At 36.8% G+C, this 26,034-nt stretch overlaps 1 long non-coding RNA gene across 6 annotated transcripts in view; it reads left to right on the top strand.

The window, feature by feature from the left end:
• LOC105499417 (uncharacterized) overlaps positions 1-20,138 on the top strand; it is a 28,050-nt gene extending 7,912 nt beyond the window's left edge. For 2 of the 6 annotated variants that reach the window (XR_011624982.1, XR_011624984.1), the window contains exons 2-6: positions 7,248-7,318; positions 8,298-8,472; positions 15,469-15,610; positions 18,821-19,254; positions 19,639-20,138. This is a non-coding gene — a long non-coding RNA (uncharacterized lncRNA). The other 4 variants (XR_011624983.1, XR_011624981.1, XR_011624986.1 and 1 more) reach the window with 4 other exon arrangements.
• Positions 20,139-26,034: the final 5,896 nt, after the last annotated feature.

Below are 26,034 nucleotides of genomic sequence, written 5' to 3'. Positions count from 1 at the left end.
CCAATGAATTGAGGACTTTTCCAATGCAGTTATTTTTTAATATTGGGAAATGTTACTTTAATAATAATGCTTATTTTTTGTTTGTGTTTTTTCCCTTATAACAGCCAGCAAAGGATTAAATTCAGTTATCATACATATGCAAATCAAAGTGGAATGATCAAAATTTGAGATTTTTTTTTCCCCCTTTGTTTCCCTGTCTTTCCTGGAAGGTGGAATTATTTCGCTAGGTTTATATATTTTCCTGAAATTCTTTTTGAAAAGTCAACATATATGTCCTTTTTGCATCTTTTGAGGAGGGTAGAGAGAAGGGGACAATAAATGAAAACAAACCTATTGATGACTCATTAATAGATTAGGTTTTCCTAACTGGAGGTCACACAGATCTTCTACCGTGGCTCTGCTTTTAAAAAGTGAAGCTCTTTCCCTAATAAATACTCTGTTCTTTCCCTTCTTCTCCCAACAAGTGAGAACTAAGATAGTTGCAATTCAATTAAAGGTAGCCAGAAAGTTTGCACAAGGCACCTAGTAACAGTATTCTTACTTCAAGAGACACGTTTTTCAAATGTAGGGTTGGCTGAAGTAAGAAAAGTAGAATCAAATTCCAGGTGTCAGTTAATTTCATCATAAGATTCTTTTTTACTTTTGTGCAAACTGATTTACATCAAGCAATCAATCCATAAGAGAACAAAAATTGCATTTCCAAGCAAAAGAATATATTCACTGCTGAAGAAATGATTGAATTGTTAGAATGGTATTTCATATCTCAAAAGAATGAAGGGCAGTTCCCTTTAGGCTGACAGAAACATTTATGGTGTAACGGAGGTCCTTGATCCCTTTCAACTTTCCCATTTATCAGAACTGTGACCTTAGGCCAGCTACCTTAGCCTTAAACACCTCATCTAGAAAATGTGATTCTGCTATGAATTGAATGTGTTAATCTCAAATTCATATGTTGAAACCCTAGCCCCTAATGTGATGGTATTAGGAGGTGGGGCCTCTGGGAGGTGATTAGGTTATGAGGGTAGAGCTCTCATGAATGGGATTAGTTCTCTTATAACAAGATACAAGATAGCTTACTTTTTCTTTCTCTCTGCTTCCCACTATGAGAGGATACAAGGAGAAGATAGTGATCTGTGAACCAGGAGGCAGACCCTCACCAGACACCACATCTGTCAGCACCTTCATCTTAGACTTCCCAGGCTCCAGTACTATGTGAATTAGATTTCTGTTGTTTAAGCCACTCAGTTTATGGTATAATTGTTATAAGAAGCCTGAATTAAGGCAGAGTCATAAAGCTTACCTTAGAGAATGTCAACAATTACATTTCTCTTAAAATGCATATAATATGTCTAACACATGCTTAGACATAAATGTCTAAGGAATTACCTTCAAGATAGATAATATGACTAGGTCATCTAACTAACTAAATGAAACTGCAACGTCAACTATCAACTGTGGTTTAATGTCTTAGAGAGTTATTAAATTTTAGAGCAAGAATATTTCTTAAAGAATGTCTAATTCAAATCCTTTATTTGAGAAGTGGGAAAAAACAATTTCCAGGCAAGAAAAGTGACTTTTACAGGGACTTACAACTCCTAAGTATCAGCTCCAATCTCAGATCCAAGGTTTCTTGATTCTAAATTGACTCTTTCTCCCACCACACCATGCTTATGACAACACTCTGGAGAGAACCAAGTCTGTACTCACTAGATGTCATACTTAGAATGATGGCCTTTGATGTTGCTGGCAGCAGCACAGCCATTTGAAGACAAATATCAAATTATCTTTAGTTCTCAGATACTTACGTGATGCATCTATGAAAAAAATATCCATGGATTAGACCGTCTAACTTTCTGACTCTTAAGATTTCAAATCCCTGCAAGGGTATATTCATGCATTTGTTTATTTAAGGGACTAATTCTCTTTTAGCCATTTATTTCCCTCAGTCTAAATTTCACCTCTCATCATATCTCCTCCCAGATGAAAAGAAGGCACACTGCTTTTTAAAAAAGGAATTTATTACCTTTGGCTAGAGGCCTCACTATGTAAAATAATTACCTAACTACTATTGTTAGCTTCTTAGAGGCTGGTTGATAAATCCTGGTCTGTGGTAATTAACTATGAATAACTATTTTTTATTCCCATTTAAACCTTTCCTCTTTTTGTTTCTCTATTCCTCCAGCCTCAAACCTAATGGATTTGCCTTTATAACTTTTGAACGAAATCTTTGACTTTTTTTTAATGTGCTCAATTTTTTTTTTTTTTTTTACTTGAATGTCTAGGTCAATGCCTTTTAAACAATCATCAGAAAAGCTTCAGCCCAACTTCCTGTGAACTTCCTTTAATCACACATCCTTTGGACTCATTAAATCTTATCTGTGACAAAAGATGAAGCCCAACATTTCCTCTCCAGCTGAGGCTTTGGCCCAAGACTGTCCAAAGAACTGTTAACTCTTGAGCCTGGGCCAAGCCAAAGACTGGGCAGCAATCAAAGTCATGGCAAGGACAGAAAGCTGAGGAGTTCCTGGGTCACCAGGGCTTTCTCCAGCAGGAAGCTGGAGCAGCAGGAAGCTGGAGCAGCAGTGATGACATGGATGCAGGATTTATAGAGGTTGGGGGGACCGGCCCAGAGCCGTGCACAGGGCAGAAATTGTGTCACAAGCACTTGTGGGGCTGGGCTCACCTTTGGCAGCCTCTGCTGAGACACGAGTGTGCTTAGAAATTGTAACCATTCCAGTCATGGGTAAATTCAAGCCAAGGACTCTTTGCCAGGGTTTTCATCCTGTTCCTTTCTCTTCATTCACATTGTCATGCTTTCCTCTTAACTGAATTTTGACACTCATGTTGGAAATAAATGGATAGAGAAAACGGGCTCTCAGATTTATTGAGGACCCACTGCCTAGTCTATGGTGCTTTAGTGTTTTCTTTGACTTTGTGTCCACCTTACACATTACACATTTATGCCTCTGGGATTGGTACCATGGTGTGTGATGGTCATCTGGCTGGAAGCTGCTTTCTGAAATAAGGGTTCTGGTTCACTGTGTTCCTACTATGTGTGCCATGTGGAAGTAAGGTAGAGATTGGCAAGTGTTTTGCTCTAGTGATAGCATTCTGTCTTGCTGTAACTAAATTTTATGTGATTTTCTTTGAACTTATTCTTGAACAAGACTTACCTGTTTGTTGTGAGCTAAGTATGTGGCTCTCTCTTTTGAGAATACAAGAATTATATAGAAGTGAGTCAAAAGTTTCTCTCTTTCTCTCTGTCTCTCTTTTGGTAGAGATATACTATTTTACATGAAGATAGCACAACTACAGAGTGAGAAGGAAGGCTCATGGTTATTATTTCCTAAACTATCCTACACTCCAGAAACTGTAAACCTGCAGTTGAGAAGCACAAACTATTAGCTTATTTGATACTTATTATTTTATATCAAAATTCATTATTAAGCATGCCCAAGGTCCTAATAAGAATAAAACAACTTACTATGGTGTGAATATTTATGTTCTCTGAAAATTCAAAAGTTGAAGTGATAGCTTTCAGGGTAATGGTAATAGGAGGTGGGGCCTTTGGGGGGTGATTTGGTCATAATGGCAGAATGGGATGAATGCCCTTTAAAAAAGGCCCCAGGGAGCTCCTTCTTCCCTCCCACCCGCCGTGTGAAGACGCAGCAAGAAGGCACAGTCTGTGAGCCAGAAAGTGGGCCCTCACCAGACACCGAATTTACCAGCTCCTTGATCTTAGATTTTCCTGCCTGCAGAACTGTGAGAAATATACTTATGTTGTTGATAAGCCACACAGTTTTGGTATTTTTTTTATAGCAGCCAAAATAGACTAAGACACTCTTTTCCATAAAACAGAGAAATATTCCAAATAAAACAAAGAAGGCATCTTGCAGTTTCTAAATCACAGACAGTGTCTTTTATGCACATACATATTTGCCCATTAAGACTCTTTGATCAAAGCAATGTCTCCCAGATAATAAGAAAAGAATACACATTTAATGGAATGCCATGTTATTTCTGACATAACTCATTTTTCTGGAAAAGTAGTTGTAGGAGGCAGCCAGAGAGAAGAAGCATTGACTGACAAGACAGCTTTTTTTCACAGAAACCACAAAAGAGTATGCTTATGGTTAAAAAAAAAAATCAGAAATAAAGAGGAGATGAATTGTTGGACCCCACAGTTTCTAAGAGAGGATAAGCACATTTAGGCATAGTGGACATTTTGCTACCTTTGCCAGCACCAATATTTTCCTTTCTAGCATCCACTGATTCTTGGGATTTGGGGATTTACGGAATCTATGGAACTTGACTGTACTTCTGCCCCAGGGGCGCATCACCTGGTAGACTAAACCAATTACAGCATTTCATCCCCTCGCTCCCAGTGATTGCCTCAGTCCTGGGCAGACAACCTCAACTACCCTCGAACTTTTCTTTGGAATGCTGAGTCAAGGATAATCTTTTTTTCCCTGTGGGCACAAATAATAAAGATAGAGCTCAGGGAGCTGTTGGCAGCTTTCTCAGGACCATAAGGCAAGGTTCTTCCAAAATAAAGTGATACAGAAGAGTTGGAACTGGAAAGGGAGGAAGAAAACACTAGTTTTCACGTATTTCAAGCCACTAGATTAGTATAACTTAAAAATAGCTCTGTTTAGGACTTCTGAGGACATGAATCAATAAATATCTTTTTGCTTATGCCAGTTAGTCAGGTTTTTTGTCTCTTGCAATTGAAGGCATACTAATAAACCATTGAGTAAGTATATACGATAACTCTGAATCCTGTCCCACATCCCAATTCTGACTCTTTCTTCATTACTGTCTTGAACACACAGAACTGCCAGCTCCCAGAGGTCAGTGCTCCATGGAGAGCAGAGTGCCTGGCCAGAGATTATCTGGGCTCTGTTTGGGATTTGTTGCTGTAGAAATAGCAGAGATATCAACAAACTCATGTCCCTGGGGTTGGACAGGCTGATGGGCCCATCTGCAGGGCAGGAACAGCCAGAAGAGAAAATTGAGCAAGAATCTAATGAGGATCTAGAAGAGAACCAGGAAACAGAGGACCTAAAAACAACATGAATTTGGAAAGTGAGCAACAAATGCAGTTATTCAATAGGGTAGGAGAGCCTACGTGAGACTTGGTGAAGAGTAGTCAAGCTTCCCAAGAAAACACTATGCTCATGCCTCAGAGAAATCAGACTTTGCCTGCTGCATCTGCTCACATGGGACCTTCCTCATGTCCTGGTAATCACAGGAGTTTTAATAAACATATGGGAGTCTGTGGGGAGTTACTTGTGCCTTCTCAGTTTTTCCTATCCTGGCACAAGAGGGGGAGAAAATAATCCAACCAAAGAGATGTAGAGAGTAATAACTATACTCTTTGTACAGCCCCTAAGCAGATTTACTGAAACTTTGAGCTCCTAGTGCCTACCTCCTTTCCCTCAGACAGCCCCTAAAGCACCTCCCATTCTCTTCTTCACCACCCACCACAAAACAAAGGACTAGAGTCCATAATGGACTCAATTCTAAAGTATTATTTTCTCTGGATCTCAATTATTAGAAAATTGAGGAGCAAGCGCAATTTATCCTTCCGGTGATATGTGATTTTCTTTCTTTAAAAAAAAAAAAAAAAAGCAACCAAACTTTGTCAGTTCTAGGACAAAGGAAGAGTAATTAAACTTAGACTTTCTTAAGAATACATGTAACCACTAAAAGAACAGAAATGGAATGTATAATTAAAAGCTAATAGCTGGGAGCTGTGGCTCACGCTTACTAGCACTTTGGGAGGCCAACGCGGATGGATTGCCTGAGCTCAGGAGTTTGAGACCAGCCTGGGCAACATGGCAAAACCCTGTCTCTACTAAAAGCACAAAAAATTAGCCAGGCATGGTGGCATATGCCTGGAATCCCAGCTACTTGGGAGAATGAGACATGAGAATTGCTTGAACTCTGGAGCCAGAGGTTGCAGTGAGTAGAGATCATGCCACTGCACTCCAGCCTGGATGGCAAAGTGAGACTCTGTCTCAAAAAAAAAAAAAAAAAAAGCTAATAGAGGAGAAAAATTATGACAGAGAAAACTTGATCAATTTAGTAAAGGGCAGGAAAGGAAAAAAAAAACAAAGAAAATACATGACGCAAAATAAGATTAAAATAATCGAATGTAACAGTAATGGTATTGAACATGAATGAATTAAATCTACCAGTTAAAGGAAATAATTGTAAAATTAGGTTTTGATAAATTTGGACATATATCACTTATAAAATACATACCTACATGATAAAAACCAAAAGTAGATAAATAAATAAAAGACATGCCAGGCAGTTACTAAGGAATACTAATATTGACCAAAATATTGCCAGAGACAAAGATTGATTATTGCAAGAAAAAAATGGACAAGTCTTCCTAAAAATGATGGATTTTTTTTTTTTTTTTTTTTTTTTGATGGAGTCTCACTCTGTCACCCAGCCTGGAGTGCAGTGGTGTGATCTTGGCTCACTGCAACCTCCACCTCCCAGGTTTAAGTGACTCTCATGCCTCAGCCTCCCTAGTAGCTGGGATTACAGGTACCCACCACCATGCCCGGCTAATTTTTGTATTTTTAGTCGAGATGGGGTTTCACCATGTTGGCCAGGCTGGTCACGAACTCCTGACCTCAAGTGATCCACCTGCCTCAGCCTCCCAAAATGCTGGGAATATAGGCGTGAGCCACTTCACCTGGCCAAAAATGAGAGGTTTTGAACATTTCTCAGAAACAATGGATTTAACAGAAAAAGAATTATTAAAGTTACAGAAACTTAAGAAATCCAATTAATGAACTTTATCTTATGAATGTAATGCACCTAACAATTAGATAATATACAATCTTTTTCAAGTATATATTAAACAGATTCTGAGTATAGTCTTCCTTATCTTGCTAATTTTTCCAATTGTTGATATTCTTCTAAGCTCATTTACAATGAAGTGAAATAGTAGGATATATAATGACTATAGTTTCAGAATTTCAATACAACAAAGGATAGGAATCCTGGTAAGGAGCTGGGATAGAGGGGCCAGTGGGCTATAAACTAGTCCTGTGAGGTTCTTTTGTACAAGAAAGGCATGTTTTTACTTAGATTGTATGTTTCTTTGCATGAGGGAAGATTATTAAGAGCTCAGTCAATTCTCTTACCCAATGAAGTCATCCCTTTGTGTTTTGACTGTTCATTGAAACCTTCTTGGCACTGACCTATTCGTCTGTTTCTTGTTAAAGGCTGAAGGTCCCTGATCTATATTTGACACAATACCACGTCTTCTACTGCAAGACTTCATAAACAGAACAACGTAAGTTTTTATCTACTGCTTCCTAAATTCAGCCATTAGAATTATTTGGAAAGTTTTCAAAGTATAGATTTCTAGGCCCTACAGCGGTATTCTGAATTGAAATCTTTAGGGGGTTAGCTATAGAACTCTGATCCTTAGAGGCTCTCAGGTGACTCTGATGCAGGTGTCAGCTGACCAGCATTTGATGACTACTGCTTCAGCCAAAAGACTCAGTCTTGTGAATAGAGAACAATTGGTTTTCATCAGAATTCTGCAGCTAACTGCTGCCATAACTCTTTCCTAACTTCCTAGTACGTTTCCTAACCCGTGGCACATTTTCTAAAATCTGGACACTAATGTATAATTATACCTGTGCCTCATCTAACACCACCACTGAGTTTTTTGAAGGACGAATTAAGTATGTTTGAACCACCAACTTAAAGCCACAAAAATATATTTTTAAATTTTTGCAGTAAAATTTTATCTCTCCCTCTCCTAAACCAATTTATTTGTTTTGCTTTGGTTTTTAGACTGATGAATATAAGTAAACAAGCTGTCCATGACTGGTTTTAGGTCAAAGCTTAACCTCAAACTTGCTCATCTTAAAACAGAAATGACGTGGCTTACAGGGTAAGACGTGTACCAGGGAATAACAGTACCTACATGATAATTTTATATGGGTATATATATACACATATATCTCATATATATCAGAGATGTGCATAATATATGGAATATACATAATTTAAAGAAACTCGGATGGCAGAAGCTGGTTATAATGTGTCTGTTATGTGGAAAAATTCACAGATTTAATCATCTGCATAAAGATTTAACTACATGATAAAATTAGATGTGTCTTTTACATAAGATGTCACTTGGGATGATTAGTTTCTCAAATCTTAACCTTTTAGGTTGCAAAATGATTCCTGAGGGAGATGATAGCGTTATTTCTCATCTGTCAATGTTACCTTATATCTGTTTTGCTCCCACTTATGTTTAGAGGACAAGGGGATTCAATAATGAAATACAAGAAGATGCAGAATAGCACAGCTACCAGGTGCTAAAGATAGGAACAAATCTGGAGCTAGCCCCAACATCAAGGAAGAGGTGGCTCATTGAACTATGACCTTATGCAGAAGAGAGATTGGTATTACAATGATTAAAATGACAAGATGGTGAGTTGTCCCAAACAACACAGGTTCTGACTGGGGTCTTTTATTCACATGCGAGCGGGCGGTAACACATTTCAGAGTAACATCTCTCAAAAGCAGTTATAGGCAGAAAACTCATCACCCCAGTGAGATGCACTGCATGAGCACAGATACCAGGCCCAGATGGAGTTCTCTGCACAAGATTACAGCTTTGCCATTTATAAAACTGAGCCATGAGATGCAAATAAGTTCTAAATGTTGTTTTTCTTCCAAGCAAAACTCAAGACTTGGGAACTTAATCTGTCGTTTTTGCTTTGAAGCTGAAATCTGCAGATTGCAAAAGTTGAGACTAGTAGCCTCTCTTTGTTTCTTTCTTTATGTTCTTATATAACATAACAAGCTTTCCCAGAAATAGATGATAAAATTTCACATCAAAGGTACAGAGTAAAATTCCTGCAGACTTAAAGAACTTTCTTCCGTTGAGGAGGAATAAAGTTGTCAGCGGCCATTCTCCGGCAATAAAATTTTCTCAGGAGTCCTTGGTGATAAGAATGAGTGAAGGAATGTAGTCAAGGGTAATAAAATGCCCAAAGAAAACGTAAGTTCATAGTCTACTTTTTCTTTAACTAGTATACCACAGTTCTTTTGAAAAATTAAAGAAAAAATAGGTATGTATTCAGTTATTCATGTGTTTAACAAACTTCATTGCATAGTTACAATGTGTCAGGCACAGTATGAGGACCTGAAAAGGCAAGAATATGACTAAGTCTCTACTCCCAAAGAGCTCCATTCTCAAGAAAGCTTGACATAGCACCAATGATAATGATTATTATTTTGAACTATAATAAGTGCCTTCATAAAAAATATATAGGGTTTTAAGGAAAACAGGAAGGAGGAAGCCCTCAATCAGTAGATGGGGGTAGGATAATTAGAGATAGAAGACATGGTAAAAGCAGAAATGACAATGGGTAGAGCAGAGGGGTATGAGTTACTGATGTCAATTAATACACTTTTGTTCTCATTTGGGGACATTTTTACTATCTGCTCTGTAAACATTAAGACAGTAGAACCAAAAATGATGAACTAATTTTTATCTTCATGCTTGCCATAAACTAATGATCTGCAGTGGTAGATATTTTATCACAAATTTGAAAGTCTTTCCCTGGAAAATCACTCAAATAGATGACTGGCTGAAATTTATACTGTTAAATATACTCTAAAGACCAAAGCATTAGTGGTATAAAACAAAGATATTCTGATAAAAGTATTAATGTTTAGGTCAACTAATCTGATAACTACCTTACAAGGTCAATTCCAAATTCATGAAGAAGATACTTTGACAGGACCAGCTTAGTTCCTTGTCTCTGAATTTCACCATCTTCCAGCTTGACCAGCTCCCTGTCCCTAGTACAAATTCTACCCTACAACTGGAGGTATTTACCCAGTTCCATCTTGGAGTTCAGAGACCAAGCTTTGACCTTAAAGCCTAGCTTTGCAAGCTGGGATTCTAGCCTATTCTTATGACTGAGATACCACCACGAATCTCAATTATTATAACACCCTTTTTTTTTTCCTTACATTTGAGCATTCATTTTGCAACTGTTCCTGTTGCTGCAACGCTTGAATGCCTAAGGTCTGGTTCTGAAAATTCATCTTTGTCTGGGGTTTGCCTCTTGACAAAGTTGGAGGCCATTGCATACTAATGGCCTACAACTCTGATTATCACTGGATTTTGGAGTCCTTATCTTCAATCTCCAACCGCATTTTGGAAAATATCTCTGCTCTGGTTTACAAGTCCTTAATATCAATGGTGACTCTGGACCACTATCTGTTGACTATGGTGTATTAAATATCATGGTTCTAGGTATTATATTTACCTACTGGACTGAAATTTCTTCCAACGATAGGACCAAGACTTTCCCTTATAGGCTTCTACTCTTAATTGGTTTTGTCTTGCTATTTTTAAGAACATGAGCTTAGCTCAGCAAAGGAGAGTAAACTATGCATTATTATTATTATTATTATTATTATTATTATTATTTTGAGACAGAGTCTCGCTCTGTCACCCAGACTGGAGTGCAGTGGTGCAATCTTGGCTCACTGCAGCCTCCGCCTCCCAGGTTCAATTGATTCTCCTGCCTCAGCCTCCCAAGTAGCTGGGACTACAGGTGGGCGCCACCACGCCCTGCTAATTTTTTGTATTTTTAGTAAAGACAGGGTTTCACCGTGTTAGCCAGGACAGTCTCAATCTCCAGACCTTGTGATCGGCCTGCCTTGGTCTCCCAAAATTCTGGGATTATAGGCGCAAGCCCCCACGCCCAGCCTAAACTATGCATTATTAATACCATACCAGGATTCTAAAAACAGGTATACTTTACCTCTTTGTATTAGCCATTTAACTTCTGCTTTTCTGGCTTGATGAACCCAGGTGACAATTGGACTTAAACTATTAGTCTATTTTTGATCCCTATGAGACCCTCAGATATAATTCAGCCAGTCTGGTTCTGAAGGTTTCTGCCTCAACTCCATGAAGGTGATGGCTGGTCTAGTTCTAGGCCTGGATGTCCTAGCTCCTTCACAGCTGACCATGTATGCCTTGTCACCACTGTATCACAAATCTCTTGTTCTGTTTCAGGCAAATAGTGAGGACTTAATAATGATTTGCAAATAAATTAATCAATGAAGTCCATTGTGGGTAAGAATAACATGTCTGCTTAGGTCTCAAGATATAGCTTAGTTCCCCACCCCATCTTTTGTACTTTTCATTTAAATTTAAGTCATGTCCTACCTTGACTTTATAAAACTTATCTGCACATATATGCAATGGGTACTGTGTTATTCCTTCAAAGAGGGATTGGAAAGACTAACTGCTGAGAAATTTGAAGACATTAGATAACCAAATAGTCATATGTTTTGCCTTGTTTAGACCAATCATCTTCCTGATTTGCTCAATTCTTTTTTACTTAAATGCTTGCTAAAATGTGAACTCATGCAACCTGTCCAAATTTTGTCCATTTCTGAAAAATGACACCCATCTGCTCCTATAAACAAGCATTGTGTCTTTAAGAATTCTGATTATTCTAAATACACAAGGACACAGTGTTTGTTTGATGTACAATGTTTGTAAAATTGAGGATAGCACATAGAACAGTTAACTTTCTGGCTCTCCCATTACAATGTAAACTTCTTGAAGACATAGCATTATCCAGAGCTGCTAATACAATGTTTTGTGCAGTATAAATATTTGTTACTGATTATTTTTCAAATTCATTATTTCTATAACCATTTCCATAAATACCTGTAATATTAAATAACATTCAAACTTTCAGCAATTGGATTGCATTTATGCTATATTGGGAGAGTTAGAGTATAGCAGCAGCCAATGTCTCCAAACCAATTGGCACTTCTCAATGAACTGAAAATATCAGATAGGAAGGGAAATCTTAAAATAAAATGTTGATTTTTTTACTAATTTTGTTTTAATTAATATATATGCAACAGAGAACCACTAAGGTGTAATTTATGCTTCATTTCAAAGGGTTTAGAACAGTTGACATAGATAACTAAGAACTAGTTACACAGTTTTCAAGTTCAGCTTCTAACCATTACATAGTAATTGGTGTAGGACTTGACCTTTCATGATAAACAATCATAAACCTGGACACAATATATGACCCAACCGTTTTAGGCATTGAGAAATACAGAAGAGGTCTGTAATTCCCGAGAATGGAAAAGTAGAGATTATCCCCACATTCACTCCAATTGCCTGCCTAGGGCACGTTCCAACCATGGTGCTGGGGGCTGATAACCAAGCAGACCACAGAGGTCTCACCCAGGTGAGAAGGCAAGTATTGGAGAATGTGACTGCCGAAGTGGCAGGAAATTGAGGGTCAGGATACTGGAGATGGGGAACTTGTACGGAAGGGAAACCCAAAAGTCTTTTCCCTACAGATACTGGACATGAGTAGGATGTGCAGAGTGAGTACCCTAAAGTTGGGTTGATACAATCATTTGACGTGGAAAATTACACTCATTGGTGTAGGTGCCTCATCCAATCCGTTGATGGATTCAAGACTAAAATTTGAAATTTCCTGGAGAAGAGGGATTTCTGCTTCAACACTGGAACATAGAAATTTTGTCTTTCTAGCCTGTAAGCCTACCCTACAGATTTTGGACTGGCTGGTCTCATTATCATATAAGCCAATTCATTAAAACAAATCTAGGTCTAGATGTATAATCTATTAGTTCTGATTCTCTGGAGAATTTTGACAGATGCAAGGTCTTTGGATGGGCTGTGCATGTACTGGGTAAGACTCTTTGAAGTCTAGCAGAGGCGGTTGCTTTAGGGCTCTGAGCTTAATGGAGATTCAGTAAGTTGTACAATTCTGGGAATTGCGACACAGCCAAAACTGACAAACTTCACTGAGACACTAGAGCATTCAGTTTAAACCCCAGAAAGGTCACACCTAGGAAGTGAGAAACAGTCCATGGAGGAAGGGGCATGTATTAAAAATAAAGGAGGGGAAAACAAAACAGAACTTTCCTAAAAAATAAATACATAAAAACGAAGCCAGAGTGGATCAAACCTGCCAATAATTTAATTGCTTGCCAGGACAAAAATAAAACACTTTTCAAATAAGGATGACATAAAATGACTCCATGCAGTGTATCATTCACATGTTCAGCTTACAGTCATAATAAAACAGAATTTTAAAAAAGCAGTCAGTGGAACTCACTTAAATGTTAGAATTTGACAATAAAAAATTTTAAAACATTTATTATGGAAGCTTTCAAGGACATAAAGGAAGACATGAATACAGTAGGGGAACAGATAGGGAATCCCATCAGAAAAGAAAAAATGAACTACAAAAATCAAAAAGACATTCTAAAACTGAGAAATACAAACATTGAAAATTTAAAAAATTTACAAGTTGAGCTTAAAAGCAGATTGAAAATGGCAAAAGAGTAAATCAGTAAACTTTAAAGCAAATAAAGAGCAAGTCCTTAATTTGAAGAATTAAAAAAAATAAAAAGTGGACAAGACTTAGTGTAATTAAACATACTAGTGGCTAAATTGCAAGAAAGAAGCAAATGGGGCAGAAAAGAAATACTCCCAACTTCCTTAATTGTTATGGCAAATCCCAAGCAGAATAAGAAAAAAGAAATCAACAAATAGGTACATCTTAGCCAAATTGTCAAAAATAATGAATAAAGAGAATATATTAAAAGCAGCTGGAATAAAAAAGATGATAGATAGATACAGAGATACATAGATATCGAAATAGAATAGCTACGGAGGCCAAGAGTCAATGTAACATCTTTAAAGTGTCTCCCCCTCCAAAATAAAAGTTGTCTACCCTGAATTAAATATCCATTAAACTACTTCTGAAAATTAAGGTCCAATATATATATATGCAGAAAAAAACTTAAGATGATTTACTTCCAGCAGATTTTTACTAAAAGAAATGTTAAAGGAAGTTCTTCAGACTGAAGGAAATAATATAGGGAAAAAATGAAGAGAAGAAAAGAAGTAAAAGAAGAATAACAATGAACAAATAAAAACAGATTTAAAAATAGAGAAAACAAATAGCTCAATGGTATACTTAAATCCAACCATATTAATAATTACAATTACAAGCATAAATTTTCAGGAGGAATAAAAATGCAAGAGTAGTCATTCTCTAGAAGGATAGTATTAACAGAACTGACTAAACCTTAAAAAACAGACATTTGTTCCATGCAAATATTAAGCACAATAGGACAGAGTGGTCCTATTAGTAGCAGTCTAACCGGACATCAAGACAAGCAGTTTTACCAGAGATAAAGTGGAATAGTTTAATGAAAAGGGCAATTTATTGAAGTATAGCAATTGTAAATATGTATGTACCTAAAAATAGAGCTTTAACCTATATAAATCAAAACTGAGAGAAATAAAGGAAACACAGAAAAATCCAGTTATAGCTAGATATTTTAAAACCTCTGTTTCTTTAATTAATAGAAATGTAGACCAAAAAATTAGTAATAACAGAGAAAATTTGAATACCATCAACCAATTTGACCTAACTGATATTTATAGAGTACTATACCCAACTTGTGAGTGTATATATGTATTTTTTATCAGCTACATGTGGAAAATTTACCAAGTTAAACTATATGCTGGGACTAAAACAAATCTTCACAAATACGACAGGCTAAAATGTTACATCATATATTCTCTAATCACAACAAATTTAAACTGAAAAGCTATAATAATAAAATATTTAATAAATTTAGAAATTAAATAGCACATTTCTTAATAACCCATTGGTCAAAGAGAAAAATCACAGGGAAAAGTTTAAAATATTTTTAATTGAATTATGAAAACACAGCATTTTGTAAGGGCTGGGATGTAGCTAAAGTGGTATTTAGAGATATTTATCATTTTAAATGCCTTTTTTCTAATATAGGCAATATCTATCTATACTGGTATTTTAACTAATATGGCATTATAAAATCAATAACCTTTCATTAAATTGATTCCTAAGTATTTGGTATTTCTGATGCTACTGTACGTGGTATTTTTTAAAGGTAATTTTTCAGTTGTTTATTATATAGAAATGGCCTCTGTAAGGATTGGACAAGTTAATCTTATCTAGTAAGCATTAGTATTCACAGTTTTAGTTGGAAATGAAGCGCTGCTTCTTTTAAACTAGTGTATGGCAAAAAAATATTTTTACAGCAGTAGAAAAATCAGTTCTTCAGCTTCTATATATGAAGAAATCTCTACCTCATGTACAAGTCACTCAGGAGTGGAGCTGGAGTTTAAACTCAGAGAAAGATCCAGAGCCCCTATAACAACATAACTTTTAAAAGTTATCTGATCTAAACTATTCCAGGTAGAGCTGAATTCTTCTCCCTACAACAAAATAATTAAAGACAGTTAAAAGGTTTAGAATTTTCTCCCTAAAGTTTGTATGTGCAACATAAAATAGAACATCAGATTTTGAGGGGTGTTGTATTTACTATTTTTTTCCCTGTCAGATAAATGAAGTGAGATTACAAATTGTCATATCTACTATCATTGTGACATCAATTCTGTGGTGGGAAGCACGTCAGAAGAATTCTGTTTCAGAACCGTGTTGCTAAGCGTGTAGGACATTACCAGACTTGACCTCAGAGAAAAGTGAGTTCCATGGAAGGTCTGAGTTACAGATGTATTCTAGGTCTAAAACCACCTAGAATGCCTAAAATAATTCTGCATTTCTGTAAGTTTGCTGCACTCTGTACTGCATAGTATATAAAATTTAACTTAAAATCTCAGGGTGGACAGGAATGGGCAGAACAGCTTCATGAACCGTGGCTTGCTTCTCGGTGTCATCTGAGATCTACAAAGAGCACAGGGAAATGTGACAGGAAGCTGTCAGCCTACTTCTCATCTTAATTAACTTCTTATATGACTGCAGGTTTGTTCATGACTGTCACGCTGTGTTGAAAAGACTTCAGAAGAAAAACTTCTTGCTTGTAGACCTTAGATTTGAGCAAGTGAGGGTACGAGGAATTGGGAGTTATCCCAACTCATCGAGCTTAACCTCTTGCTAATACCTTAGAAAATTGCATTTTGTTTTGAAACTAGAAAGTCATAAAACTGTCCTTCACTACTGTTTACATAAGAAAAAGTATGGCAAATGTGTGGGTTATTGAATAACCAGGAAAGTTAACAACTTTGGTAAAATTCCAATGTGTTGATTAGATTTGGGCATCTTAAAATATACCGGTAATTTCACTTGGATCACATTTTTGTCTTGCTATGCAGCCTCCAAAATGTTGTTGTGTGGTCTTTCTAAGCACAGCTGAAATGTAATCTCCTGTTAATCTAGAGGATGCTGAATTATGGTTTTCCTGAAATAAGTTGGAAATAAATGGTATTCTGCGGGTGCCTGTTATTTATTATTATTCAATATAAACTGCCAGGACAAATGCACTTACCTGAGAGTAATTTTACAGGCTAAGTAAGAGTGATGTAACTAATTTAGTCAAAGAAATTTTTACTACTTTTTGTGCTTTCCACTTTGCTTGGCTATTTCATAAACCTATTATGAATTGTTGAAATTCATAGTTGGTGGAATATTTTCAAGAGCACATGTTGTCTCTCTGCAAGCAAGGGCCATATTAAGTAGAAAGCATTTTCATTGTTCTATGTTGCTAAGGCCAAGACTGCTTCTGCTTGCAAGAACACTGGCCATTTATGTTCTTGTGAATACACCCCATCGCTTCCCCTATTTTGCATTCTGTTTCTAAATTGGAGGCTCCAATGACATAAAACGGCAACATTTCCTATGATTCCTCCCTCCCTTAGAACAAAAAACAAATGAAAAACCAAAAAAAAAAAAAAAAAAAAAAAAAAAAAAGACCTTAGAAAGCTTACAAGAAGCAACTTGGTAAACCTGAGCAAAGCACTTCCCTTGCCTACTGACTCAAAACTTAGAGCAAAATTTCTTAAACTACTTTAAATATCACCAGAAGTGATGGGATACAGCAGGTTGTTTTTGGGTGGTCTACTGCTGCGAAAGAACGTGATGGGAAAAGGGAAGGGACATGGAATCATGCTGTCAAATTTGACTTGATGGCCTGTTACAGTATTTCTGTGATGCTCCTGCAACGCCCACAATTCTTCTGAAGCCCCTCCAACCCCACCTCCCACAGAAAATACTCTCTGAATCCCTCTGACTTACCGAGCTCACTTCCCTGTGAGTGTGGCCACTGCCTGCCCCAGCCCCTTGGTCCTAGGAATCCCTGCATGCTGACTATTTCTTAGGAGCACTTAGTGTATGAGAATTTCAAACACGTAGGCCACTAGTGCAGTTTGGGGTCTCAGTGAATGTTATGCCCCTTTTTCCTCTGTCCTATCTCCTCCCCTAGAAGTAAGCTCCATAACAAGAGGAACATTATCCTATGGACCAAGCTCAATTCCTTTCTTGTCTTGGTCACAGTCAATACTCAATAATGTTTATAATTTGAGGAAAAGAATCATAAGCAGCATTTACTAAAGATGCAAATTCTCAGGTCCCTCTCCAGTCTTATGAGTCCAGAATTTCTGATAGTGGGACAAAGAATGGGCTTTTTAAGAAAAATCTCCTGGTGATGCTCAGGCATATAAAAGTTTAAGAATCAGATTTGCTTCTATGATTGCTTTCAGGACTAGCCTTCTGAATTGGAACTATGCCACAACCAGAAAATAGACAGGGATTATTTTCTCTACCATCACTTTCAACTCTTACCTTCTAAAAGTGTAGAGTCAAAACCTCTACAAATTTCTAACAAGTCCTCCTTTCATCCCAAAGAGAGAAAGATTGTTCTAGTGTGCAAACTGATCCAGGGAGTTTAGAGGAATCAGGGTAATAGAGAGTTGTTATAAACAGCATACATAGATTATCAATTTTCAAGGAAAATAAATTCAAATATATTTATGACAACAATATTTCTCTGATGTCCAATTTCTCAGAAAAAAAAAAAACCAACCAAGTGAAGCACCTGACCCTTAGGAGACATTTAATAAGTGTTGAACAAATGAATATATACATGAAAGAATTATTTAGTCTCTTAAGATCAGTATTATATTCTTGAATTATCATTCTTCTGCAAATATAAAGGAATGTCAGTGTAATTTGACATAATGGAGAATAAACTAGATTTCACTGCAATAATTTATTAACCCATAGAAACTATTTTGTTTTTTAACATATTTTCTGTGACAATTATATAATCTCCTTTGGCATAATGTTTCCACCTCTAAAAATTTAGAGGACATGGTAATAGAAACAAATCAATATTTTTAGAAGCTATGTGGCCTTTGTTCATCTTGTGCTGTAGAATATCTGAGACTGAGTAATATATAAAGAACACAATGTATTTCTTATAGTCCTGAAAGCTAAAAAGTTCAAGATCAAGATGCCAGCATCTGGTGACATCTTCTTGTTATGTCTGCATGTGGTAGGACAGCAAGAGAGACCAAATCTACACCTGCAAACCCTTTTAATAACAGCATTAATACATTCATAAGAACACAGCCCTCGTGACCTAAACACCCAAGGGCCCACGCCCCGGCACTGAACATGAGAGGTTAAATTTCAAACACATGAATTTTTAAGGGGACAAAAACATTCGAACCATAGCACACACACATACACACAACCTCCACACACCCATGTATATGTGAAGAAATATTTGTTGTAATTTATTATTTATCATGAGTTTTTTGATGACGTGAGTCTCTTCAAAGACTATTTTGAACGTTCTATGTAACCTAGTACATATTAGCTTTTCTTTGCTTTCTTCATCCTCACTCTTGCTTATTTGGCAATGATCATCTCTGTTCTCCCATCTGTCATTACAGGTCAAAAGAAAATAGTTGGTTATCATCAATTGTACAGAAAGACTTCAATTTCTGTAACTACATGTCTTTTAACTATTGGAGGTAATAATAAATTGCTGATACCAGTGTTCAAAGAACAATGTTCCCTATCAGTCAAAATCTGAAAAGGCTTTAGTAAAAATTGTGAAGTTTATTCCAAAGTATGTACAAAAATGCGGAAGACACACGCCAGCCAAGGCACATTTGAAGAGGAACAAAATTGGAGGATCACACTACCAGATTTTGAGATCTACTTTAATCTTCAGTAATTAAGGATGATCTGATACTGGCATAAGAACAGAGAAATTGACCAATGGAGCAGAATAGAGAATATGGCATATACAACTACTAGCTTTTCAAGAAAGGAGCTAATGAAGAAAGGGAAGTCTTTCTATACCTGGTGTTGGAGCAACCAGGTATTTGTATTAAACAATAAGTTTTGACCTCTCCCTCATAGCTTACACAAAACCTATTTAAAGATGGGTAATAGACCTTAATTTAAAAACTAAAACAAGCAAGCTTCTGAAACTATGCTATCTTAATATTGTAGCCACTAAACTCATGTAGTTATTGAACATGTCAAATGTGGTTAGTCTAAATTGAGATGTGTTGTGGGTCTAAAATATACACTGATTTTTTTTAAAAAAAAACGTGATTAGTATACACACCAAAAAGAAAACTAACTCATTAGTTATATCTGTATTGACTAGATTTCGAAATTACAAAATTTTGATATCTTAGGTTAAACAAAATAAAGTATTACAATTAATTTGTCTGTTTCTTTTTACTTTTGTTTACAGTGACTACTAGAAAATTCAAAATTACATCTGTGGCTCATTTTTGTGGCTCACATTATACTTCTATTAGACAGTGCTGCTCTAGAAGAAAATAGAAAAATATCTTAAGGTCCTCAAGGGAGACAAGGATTTCTAAAACAGGACATAAACACACACATACAAATAGTAATCATTCAGAAAACAAAAATAGCCACTGGGACTTCATCAAAATCAAAATTTTTGCTTATCCAAAGACATTATTAAGAAAGTGAAAGGGTAAACCATAGACTAGGAGAAAATATTTTATATGCATACCTAACAAAAGACTTGGATACAGAATCAATGCAAAGCTATAAACCAGTAAGAAAAAGAGAAGCAACAATAAGGGGAAAAACGAGAAAAAAACTTCCCACAAAAGAAATAGACATCTCACACAGAAGTTATCAGAATCGTATATGAAAAAATGCTTTAACATTGTAGGTTTCAGGAAAATGTAAATAAAAACCACAGTGGGTCTATGCAAACATAGTAAACTCTTTTTGACAATGGCACAAACTGCTTTTTGACAAAAGCAATTCAATGAAGAAAAGACATCGTTATCAACAAATGACCTAGCAAATGGTACTGCAACAATTAAATGCAGTGGTAGGTAAAACAATGGCCTCTAAAAATGTCCATGTGCTAATTCCCAGAACCAGTGGATATGTTAGGCTATACAGCAAATGGCAATTATAGTTACAGATGGCATGCTAAGTTTCTAATCATATGGCATGATTAGTGATTAGCAAAGGATATTATACTGTATTATCTGGGTGGGCCCAGTGTAATAAACATTAATAGTGGAAGTTGTGTAAGAGAGGGAGACCCAGAGAGATGCAGCCTGAGGAAGACTGCACATGACATTTCTGGCCTTGAAGATGGAAGAAGGGGTCCTTGAGCTTAGGAATATGAGCAGTCTTTAGAAGCAGGGAAAGGTAAGAAAATTGATTCTCCCCTAGAGACTCCAGAAGGAAAACAGCCCTGCTGACTTCTTAATGTTTACCCAGTGAGATCCAGCTTAGACTTCTGACCTGCAGAACTATAATACAATATATCTGTGTTGTATTAAGCCACTACGCTGGGGGCAGTAAAATGAATCTGTAAGACATCATACTGGCAGATTTATGACACTATGTATATGTCAACACGCATAGAACTTTATAATACAAAGAGTGAACCTTAATGTATTGGGAAACTAAAAAAAATTAGGTGGTTAAGGCAACCTAGGATAGAATGCAGAATATTTTTTTTTTTTTTTTTTTTTTTTTTTTTTTTTTTTTTTTTGAGACGGAGTCTCGCTGTGTCTCCCAGGCTGGAGTGCAGTGGCGTGATCTCGGCTCACTGCAAGCTCCGCCTCCCGGGTTCACGCCATTCTCCTGCCTCAGCCTCCCAAGTAGCTGAGACTACAGGTGCCCGCCACCACGCCCGGCTAGTTTTTTTGTATTTTTAGTAGAGAGGGGGTTTCACCATGTTAGCCAGGATAGTCTCGATCTCCTGACCTCGTGATCCACCCGCCTCAGCCTCCCAAAGTGCTGGGATTACAGGCTTGAGCCACTGCGCCTGGCCAGAATGCAGAATATTTTTTAAAAGTACTTATGTATGTTATAAATGTATCAAACAACCTTAGTGAAAGGTAGGGGAAAAATGTGTTGACCTAAGAAGTTTGAAATGGGAGAAATCTACAAGACTAGAGGCAAAAATCTATACCTGTTTAATAAAGTTATTTTTCATGGGAGCATGAATTAAAAATTCTGAAACTGCTATATATGTATATTGGAAGTGCATAATTAAGTAAATGGATGGTTCCTGATGGAAGTCACATTCATCACTGTAGGATTAGGAAGTTACAAATAAACAAGGGGATGAGTCTAGAACAGTCCGTGTATTAATGGACTGGAATCAGAGACATCTGTGTGAACTTTAACTTATAGATACCAATCATATCTATATTTAATTTAGCTTAATAGAGATATAGATACATTCATGCTGAATATTTATATGTGTTTCTATACACAAGGATTCCTTGCTCTGTCACTTGAAAGAGCCTAGAAGCAACAACACCCAGTAGCAACCAGCAAACCCAGTGCCAGATCTTGGTTTCTAATAACTTCTCCAATAAAAGGAGCTAGGGCTTTTTGGAGAAAGGGCTAATTCTAGGACTGAAACGGGATTATATTTCTCTGTGCAAGAAGGCACATCTTATTGTGCCAAAAAGTAAGGAAGCGTTCACTGCATGCTCATGTGCACACACATGCACACACACACACATAAACACACACATAAACAATATGATGGGGGCATGACAAAGGGACATAGGAGCACAACTGAAATAGCTCCTAACATCCAAAACTGGAACAATCTGATCTGAGAAGACAAGAGCTACAGAAGCATTGGAGAATAACTTAGAGTATAAAATGAACATCCATGAGTTCATACTCATATAAATGAATTAGTAAATAAATAGAAAGAAAAAACAAATCTATATAGAAGAATTCCAAATAATTTATGTAGATACTCCCCACTCATGGTACAGCATAACTCTCCATTCCTTAAATATAAATATGGGCTACACACAGTAACTTCCTTCCAAAAAGTATAATTCAGTATAGGAAGAGGCATAAAAAGAGTAACTTTATACAGGATACTGAAAAACACTGCCTCAGTCAAGTGATCAAATTTTATGTCAAGAGTGGTAAGTCATGCTGATAATATGTATCCCTGATGCAAGGGATGACTCTGTGGTCTTCCTCTCCCAGTTGAGAGGAATTCTACAAAACACCTGACCAGTACTCCTTAAAACTTCCAAAGTCATCAAAAATAAGAACTGTCATGATGACTAAATGTAGTACAGAATCCTTAATGAGAATATTGGAACAAGAAAAGGACATTAGGTAAAAGCCAAAAATATTTTAATGAAGTATGAACTGTGTAAGAGTAATGTATCATCATTGTTGCATTAATTGCAAAGAATGTACCTTATCAGTGCAAGATGTTAATAGTAAGAGAAACTTGATATGGGGTATAAGGGAATACTCTGTACTACTTTTGTATTTTTTCTATAAAATTAAAAACAGTTTATTAAATAAGTAAATATAATGGGAAACCACTTTATTTCTATTTGTAAGGCTAAAATTTAAAAGGCTGATAATACCAAGTTGACAGATTTCCCGAAAAGAGGCAATCAGTTTGACACTGATGTGGGCAGAGAATGAAAGGAATTACAATGGTGAAAGAAGTTTTAGGGAATGGCTAAAAGAGGGCACAGAAAGACTTTCCAGCCCAAATTTGTCTTCTCTCATCACTTCCTCAAGCCAAGATGAGAATTAAGACAATAGTCTAGTGTCTCTCTTTCCAATTAACCAGCTAAGTCTTTTGGATGAAAACCCTTCCAACTATAGGAGTGACATTTTTGTCTGTTCTTCTTATTTCCTAACTATGAGCGCAAATTGTCACTGTCTATTAAAGTGAAAGCACACTAGGCTATAAATACATTTTAAAAGTCTCCAAATGACAGCTCTGGACTTTAATAAATATTTGTTTTTCAGTAATTGCTGAATCATACTCATGGCCCAGAATAGGAAAGTGGCACATTCAAGTACCGCCAAATCCCCCCCACTGCCCTGTCCAACCTCAGTCAATGACAAAGAGTAGATAATCTGGTCAGGATCTTCTTTCAATTGCCAGAAATCAACAGTATAACGCCAACTGCATCTGTTTAATGGATAAAACTGAGGCAAAATCTCCCTACCTTTGCTATTCTAATTGCTGTTAACAATTCAATCTAGCTTAATTAGGTTCAACAAACTTAAAAGCAATTTTTCAAGTTTTTAAATAATCCTATTTAAAAATCGATATATCCTAATTTAAATGAAGACACCTTGAGGTCTTACTGTTGAAAATTGCTGATCTATTTGTAAGTAGATTACTGATTTTTGAAGAACTTATGCTTTTGTGCAGTAATTTATTACTCCTTACACTGAGGGTACTATTAGCTCCTATAAAGCCTAGTTGGTCCCAAGTAGGTAAATTGAACTTGACCACCCTCCCAGATGACCATGAGGATCACCACTGATTCCTTCTTTCCTTTATCCCTCACATCCAATTAATCATCAGTTATATTGATGTCAAATTTTTTACTTGTTTCATTATGTTTTTAAGACTGTGTATATCTTTCTTAAGATCTGTTAACCTAACACTTAATTATGAGGGTGAACCCTTATCTTGATTTTGAATTTTTATCAACCGATTTGAACTATCATTCTATTTTTAACAATGCAGTTTCATATCAAGTTGAGTCATGAATACGTCTGGCATATCTGAGGGGTAATAAAACTGTTAACATTGTTGCATCTCCATGGGTAAGGAGTATGTTGGCAATCATGAGGTCAGAGAGGCAGCCAAGGTCTGAATAATGTGGGGCCTTGTGGGCTATGGTAAGAATTGTGTTTTTGTTTTCCCTAGGATTAATAGAAAACTGTGAGAGAGCTTAGTTCTGAGCAGAGAAGTGAAATGATCTGAGTTGAGTTTTTAAGAATCATTTGCTGTGTGAAGAATAAAATGTGGTGGGCAAGAGAAATAGGAAGACAAAAACAATGAAATTGTTCCATTCCAAGGGGGAAATGAAGGTGATTTAGCTTATTTTGATGATAGCGGAGGAGTTGTGAGACATTGACAGTGTCAGGATATTTGGGGTGTTGGTGGGGGTTGGTAGAGACCGTTAGTAGTACTAATGGTCATCAAGGTTTTTTATATGAGCTACTGAGTAAATCTCGTGCCATTTCCTATGTAGGTCACTGAAGAAGAAGAGTTCAGTTTTGAACATTTAACTCTGATGTCCCAAATAGATATCTAAGTGGAGATGTCAAATAAACAGTTACACATGCATCTTGAATTTAAGGGAGAGGCATAGATTCAAAAGTTATCAATATACAGATGCTGATGGGACTGAATGAGATTACCTACAACATGAGTATAGATAGACACGAGAGAACATTGGAAGACAAAGCTTTGAAAAGTCTCCTATTTAGAGCCCAGGAAGCAGCAAAGAAGTTAGCAAAAGAGACTGAGAAGGAGCAGGGGGCCAGGTTAAATCAGAGAGTGTGGTGTGCCGGAATTAAGATGAAGGAATCAGTGACCAGCTGGTTCAACAGTGGCTCAAAGTTCTATTAAGATAAAGACAGAGAACTGTCCATTAGATTTAGCAACATGGAAGTCCTTGGCGGCCTTGAAAAGAGCAGTGTATAATTGTATTGCATGCCACCATTTGTGAAATACTTGCTACCATTTCAGCATGCCCAACTTTATATTCTGAAGCCACAATCTCATTATTCCTGTAACTCAGTCAGATTAACCATGCCACGTGGAAGTCGGGACAAAGCACCAGACTGGCTATTAGGGGAACTATGTTCTAGTTCAGCCTCCTCCCACTAACCAGCTGTATGGCATGGGCAAGTCATTCCGTCTCTCAAGGCCTTGGTTTCCTCACAAGTAAAATGAGGGGGCTGGAAAAGATTTCATTTAGACATGTCTGTGTTAAAGTAAAAAACCAGAAGTGTGTTTTGCATTTTAATAGAGAAGCTTAGAAAAAAAAACCTCAAGCCTCCACTTGATTATATGTAGCGGGAAGATAGTTTTCAAGAGGAGCCTCCAAGGGCTTCTTTTACCTGCAGTGACTAGCTCTCCTCGTTTCTGCCTGTCTGCCCAAGTTTACCATGTACAAAGCCTCTGTATCCGGGCTCTCCCATCCCTCTCCTTCCCCACACACCCAATGCATACACATTCATCCTCGTCACACCCCAAATAATTGAAAGCATGGCTGGAGAAGAAACATTGCAGTGAATATTGGAAGCTGAAAAAGATCTTTTGTGCTTTAACAGTATGCATGAAGACCATGCACATATGCATAATTCCTTTCTGTGCCTATGTTTAATTACCTTACTAAGAAACAAATATAAAATTATTACTCAATTATTTTTGTGTCACCATGGAGGTGAGAATTAACAGGATCCAGAAACCTCATTTGTAAGTTACATCACATCAATGTAACACTTTTTCCTGGGGCCTCAATAACTAATTTGACACTAATGTGTTAGCTAGTAATTTCTATTTAACTAAATGAAAAATAAATAAATGAGTTGTCTGTGTTAAAACCACAGCAGGAATCTGGGCTATTTTGGTGAACTGATGTTTCCTCACATTAAGCCCAGGTGAGGTGCTGGTGAAGAAAAAGGGCGGTGTGGAGGTACTTTCTTGGATTGGCACTTTATCTGTGCCAGTTCCTACGTTAGATGCTTTAAACTGGTGAACTCATTTGATCCTGACCACTTTCTGAGGTCTCATTGCCATTTGATCATAAGATGAGGAAGAGAGTATGAGAGAGAC

This window comes from Macaca nemestrina, chromosome 6 (assembly GCF_043159975.1).
Source record: "Macaca nemestrina isolate mMacNem1 chromosome 6, mMacNem.hap1, whole genome shotgun sequence".
Classification (NCBI taxonomy): Eukaryota; Metazoa; Chordata; class Mammalia; order Primates; family Cercopithecidae; genus Macaca; species Macaca nemestrina.
Note: the sequence above shows the minus strand (reverse complement) of the source record. Positions and strands in the feature narration are given on the sequence as shown.